At 34.0% G+C, this 6144-nt stretch overlaps 1 long non-coding RNA gene across 1 annotated transcript in view; it reads left to right on the plus strand.

The window, feature by feature from the left end:
* LOC105299103 overlaps positions 1–5403 on the plus strand; it is a 7962-nt gene extending 2559 nt beyond the window's left edge. The window contains exon 3 of the long non-coding RNA XR_002782883.1: positions 330–5403. This is a non-coding gene — a long non-coding RNA (uncharacterized LOC105299103). The remainder of the gene's footprint in view (positions 1–329) is intronic.
* The last annotated feature ends 741 nt before the right edge of the window (positions 5404–6144 follow it).

Raw genomic sequence — 6144 nt, forward strand, 5'->3', positions numbered from 1 at the left:
CTTATCAGCTCCTGTTTCTTAAATTATCATCAATCCAGACTGTTTGATCCAGTCTTAACATTTTTAAATGTAAATGAAAAAGACAATACTTCTTACAAGAACAATTACTCAAGGGCTATTTTATATGAAATGTCATAAAATCAGTTTGAGTCAGTGGGCATACCTATCTCAAAGGTGTAGCCGTTGCTTTGTAAGCTGTCCAGAGTCATGTGTCTCACACCATCCTCTGCCCACCTTTGATTTTCATAAGTGATGTCTAGAATGAATGTGGTTCTTAGAAAAGCAGATGAAAAACTACAAAGTGTATCTTACATTGTCCCTGCCCTCAGGTTGTTGATGCATTTTGTCTTTTGATAGTTAAAAAGAGTACTTAAAATTTTGAAATATCTGAATAAGCCAAGATATGCCTGTTTTTTATCATCTGAGGTTCTGTAATGTATCTGTACATAATGGATCAGGTTTTTTTTTTTCTAGCTCATAATTATCTTTATAAAAACCATGTTGTGGAGAAAAGCTACTGGATGACAAAGGACAAAATCTTTATAGGTACTCTGTTTATGAATCCTGATTTTAACTACTAGAATTAAGCTAAATTCCTGAGCTTTATGATATATGGGCATATAGAATGAAATAGAATTAATTATGTACACACATAATATATTAAAACTATGCAATAGCTCATAGAGATTTTCAACAATGAAACATGTATCAAACCAGAGCCATCCCTTGTAAGAGTTTGTTCTGTCATCTTATTTCTCCCTTGGGCTCCTTCCCTTAGCTTCTACCCAAGACACTCAGACCCGGGGCTGCCTTCTCTCCCTGCCTAAGCTTATCATCGCAAATGCCTGTTGTCCCCAACTCATGCCTTGTTCTCCACTGAAATATATGGGTCCTTCACTTCATCTCTTTAAGATAAGGATAAATGCTTGCTAAGGTAAAAGTTTACTGGTCTAAATTACACTAAACCGAGATGATGGGAAAAGACCAGAAGAGATTGTACGATCTCTGTCATTACTATTTATGTATTTCAACTGTGACCATCTGGATCCAGTGCCCTTCCAACCTATGTAACAACTCATTTGGCTAATGATTACTGTCACAGGGGCTCTTGAGTCCTTTCACTGTTCAAGACTTCACTGTTCTTCCTGTATGTAAAAGGTTGAGTGCTGCTCACCTCTCCCTGCTTCTGGAGTTCCACACCTAGTGTTCCCCAAGCTAATGAGAAGCTCTGTTAGTCTGGGCAAGCCCCTTGTAACTTGCTATATGCTTAGAAGAATGTGGTTTAGGTCTGAGGCCAAAGCAGGTTCCTTTGCTTTCCTCCATTGAGTTGAAGACAGCCAAGACCCACCATATGGATCAGAAGTCATTACTCCTGACCCTGCCCACCCCGGCCCATGGTGGCAGCCTAAATAGAGAAAGAGAGGAGGGTGGGGTGGAGGCAGGGCACCCTTTGTCACAGATCCAGTTGTTTGTGACACTGGAGACACTTGTAAATGGTCACCGCTTGTCAAAGGTGGTCATTATCTGTCCAGACATGTTAGCACCTCTCTCTGGGAGAGGGGTAACTAAAGGCTAGTTAGGAGAGGCTAGATGTGTTCCCTCCGGCCCTTCCTGATGAGGAAGAGGATTGGGAAATACTTCTTTCCTCAACAAAAAACCCAGTTGTTGGTTAGAAAATTCTAAATATCTGAACTTCAATTATGATCCACTACGTATGTTGAGTAGTACTACATATGGAACACATTTTCACATCTCTTAAAAGCCAATCCACTTATAAGTCAATTTCAAGTCAAGTTTTCCTTATGAAGAATGGAGATTCTGGTGGTCGTTGTGACTATATTCCTCTTGTGAGTGGCCCTCTTAAATAATATTTAATATAACAATATTCTTAGAAGATTTAGCTAGGCTTTTAATATTAGCTAGACCTTTTACTTTAGGTACTGCATGAATTAGCACCCGTTATATAACTGAAGTCGATGTGTTGAACCTGTAGAAGCCTGGGTTTGAGGTTGTGGCCCTGAGTATCTGGATAGTTGAGCCTTGTGTTTATGTCCTTAGGTGATAGAGGTGCCGTGTTCCTGCAGCTTAGGCTCAGAAGCAGCCATTCGTGGAAAAATTTAAGGGGGAAAGTATCAGCTTCATTTTCCATACCAGCATTATTTCATGGCTCATGGATCTGAAGGATTGCATTTGGAACATCTAGTCCTAAAACTGTGGCAAAAGTTACATTCTTAAAAATTCATGCAACTTGTATTCTTATGGGAAATAAGCCCTGTAATTTCTCAACTGTCTTCATACCATCCATATTTAAAGAAAATCACTGTCCATTCTGTATTCGAATACTGAGATGTAGTTTAGTGAAGTAGACTAAGGTATACTTTCTTCCAAAAGGAATTTGAAATCAACTTAAGGATATTTTGAAGATAAAGTACTCCCTAATATGTCAATACGCAGAAAATGTTATCTCAAAATTTTATCCTGCTCAGGCATATAATCTGAGAAGACTTTTTGTTTATTTACTCTCAGGTAATTTTTGCTGTTTTCTTTTTTAAACCATGTTAAAATCTGTATATCTTTTATGAAACCTTTTTACTTTTTTTTTTTTTTGAAAGTGTAAAATTGGGCATTTTAAGAGTAAAACGTAGAATAATTAGCTAATTACCAAGGCTAGGCACATAGTGGAAATTCATGAGTTTTGTGTTGACTGAGCCCCATCCTTGACTGTGCAGGTGCATCAGTTTTCCTGAGGAGTGTTATATAGCAAGATCTAACTTGTGTAAATCCAAGACCATTGACTTGAAGATTCAGTACTCTAGAGGTGACTTTCACAGAGTGAAAACTTGGGGAAGACTCATGCAAAAGCATCAGTAGATATTTTATTTCTCCCTAATATAAATGTTCGTAGTTTCTTTGTATTTGATACAAACTATTGAGTATACAGCTTGGGACATGTTTGTACCAACCATCATGTATTCTAGCAAACCCACAACACGTTAATGTGTGAGTTTAATTGATTAAGCACTCATTCTTTTGATAAACTTTTTCTTCAAAGCATTTATTTTAAACTGGTATCTTCTGCTGAAACAAAGTTTCTTGGTACCATGGTTATCTTATCTTTGATATCCAGGAGAAATTTTTTCACACAAGAAAATGATTTGTGGCCAGACTTATTGGAAATGCATCTGTAGACATGACTTTAGACTATCATTGGAAATTACTTGGTTTGAATTTAGTCTATTTCTGTCTTCATGGATTATGTTCCAGGGCTATTATCAATGCCGGTCTGGAGGATTAAGAACAACATTCAATTACTATGTCAGGCTTTATCATGTGTGATAAAATTTTAGGGGCTCTTATTTGATCTAGAATATATCCAAAGCCTTATAATTATGATATTGAGTTATGACAGGATTCTATTATTTTTAATAGTGAATAGTGCTTGTTTCTCCCTATATTAAGAATGTTGATATTTTAGGTTATAAGTGTTCTAACTATAATCAGAATTTACTTATGTAAGACATTCTAAGTGTGCAACACTTTTATGAAAATTAAAAGTGGTATTTTAAGAGGGAAACTCTCTGGATGTTTTTATGTGCAGGTGCCTAGCTGAAGAACCATAGAAATGGTAAATTCAAAAGCTCTTAAGTAAGTTTTAACTGATTGAATAGTAAACCAATACAAAGCAGTAATAATTTACATTACTTTTTGGTAATGTAAGTTATTTGGTTAACTGAATACCCTAAAAAACTAAGAGATGCGAATGGGTAAAAATATTTAATTGATAAGGAAATTGATTTTATTATATTTACATATATCTCCTAAGATTGCCTTTGCAGTAGCCAGTCAGAACTTTAAAAAAAAAAACAAAAAACTAACAACATAGACCTTATGTTACACTTAAGCTAAAAATACTTTGTACACCTGGTTGAATAGCTCATGTAAAAGTATTGAATTCCCTTATGTACATTTAAAATGTACTTTCCTTTACAATTATTCCATTTTAAGTGGGTAACTTTCAGTTTTTGAACTTACTATTTTTCCTATGCATTCCAGTGGTGTATTATAAAAGATCAAAAGATTTCTAGGTGGCAATAAAATTTTCATTAAAACACGGAGAAATGAACTGTTAGGTTTAACAGTAATTTTGCAATTGATCATAGAAAACAATACTGAATAATGATTTTCATGATTTTTTTTTCAAATATTCTGCCTCCATTTTGATTCCAAATACTTTTCCCCACTATTTATGATACATCCTATTTAATTTTTTTCATCCAACATAATGTTTAAAAAAAATTTGAACACAGTATGAATAAGTTGAAAACAACACACAAAAAGAAATCCTATTCAGTCCATTGTTGTGGAAAGGTAGGTATTATATGATACCCTGAGATTTGTTTTATTCTATTATTTCCCCCCCCCCCGGCAAAAGAGCATAGCTTTTTCTTAAAAATATTTCAATTCAGAACTGCTTGAAAAAGATTGGCCTGGATAGAAAGATATTCTAAAATTGAGATGGTACCACCTTAAAAGGTGTGTCCAAAGGTCAAATCATTTTAAAATACTCAACTTTTTTAGTGGGAATGTGTTACTTTTTATTTTTTTTCATTAGCTGGCCATAAATTCTTATGCTAGGAAATTACCATTTTTTACTTTCAAAATTGCATTATAGTGAATTACTGTTTACAAAATACACATACTGTGAACAGATATAAGTTTTTATCTTTTATAAGGTTGTTTGTGGAATGAGTGTTTTTTTTTAAGGGGATGTTGTATGTTAAATATTTTCAGTTTTTTAAAAAAATAATACTAGCAACTGTTTACTAATTTTTGTTTGATCAGATGTGTGCAAATGTAGCTGAAAGATAGGGAGAAACTGCAGATCTAAAACTGTTCCCTTTTTCATTTCTTGAAATGTTACCACTACAGACTTTTTTTTAACCTGATCGGTTGTGATGTTCTGTATCTTAATCATATAAAGAAACATTTAAATACTATACATATACAGGAAGCAAACTATAGGTCGTAGTATATGTGTGATTCAGTCTGATTCACAGAATTCTGAGTTTAATATGGAATAAAACAACTCCACTTACAGAGATGACAACTGAAGTATTTTCTGCCTTGTAAAACTTTGGAGATTATGTTGCCGTTAGAATAGAAAATTTGGCCATGTTGTATCATTGTATAATTTCAGAATTTAGTTGCCATATCTTTTGGGAAACATGGTTATAGCAAGAACATAGAATATAAGTAGCCTATTATTAAGATACCTTAAATGTAAAACTAGTATGCTTGGCTCTTAACTCCTAAAGATGTTACTTATGTCTGTTTTTAAAAACATGCATGTATTTTATCATAGTATTGTCATGGAAAAAAATAAATATATTTTCTTACAACTTACACCAACAGACATGGGCATTATTGTTTTTTTCTTCCTGTTTTAAGCTTCTGCTTTGTTGTTAATATTTTTGGTTCTCTCCCATTTTGGTTTTCTCCCAAGAATTATAGTGGTTATAAAAGCAGTCACTGAGGGGTATAACTAAGTTTTTAATGTTCTAATACATTGCTGTGTCGATATAACCTTTCATATGTTCCATTAAATCTGTATTCTGTTTGCCAGAGAACTTAGCATAAAAATAATCAAATAGTGGGAATCTAACATCATAAAATAAGTACTAAATAAATAAATACTGGTCCTTAAAGTATGGTTTTTAATTTATTTCCTGTGAAGATAACCCAAGTGTTTCTGAAGATTCTGGAAATATATCAAAGTTTTATTGCAAGTTATCAAATTTGGAAATAGAGTCATTGATTTAGCAAAACCTCAGTAATTTTAAAGTATGAATTGATCTGAAATAGAATTCCATAAGAAGAGAAGTTAAGTCTTTAGTCATAGGTAGCCTATGCTTACCTAGAGTAACACCTGAAATACGAATGGGCTTGGATCTAACCTGTAGAAACAGCAGGCCAATTTCGAACTAATTGTGAAGCACGCGTTCGTGTTTAGGTACTAGGAGAGCTCACATGTATGTTCTGTCCTTTAGGGAAGTTCCAATGCATAACCTGTTTCCCAGATGGTGAATTCTTGAGCCAAAACGTATAGCACTATCAACCCTAAGCACTTTGAAAAGGTCAAAAAGA

The sequence above is a fragment of the Pteropus vampyrus genome, unplaced genomic scaffold (assembly GCF_000151845.1).
Source record: "Pteropus vampyrus isolate Shadow unplaced genomic scaffold, Pvam_2.0 Scaffold172, whole genome shotgun sequence".
Lineage (NCBI taxonomy): Eukaryota > Metazoa > Chordata > Mammalia > Chiroptera > Pteropodidae > Pteropus > Pteropus vampyrus.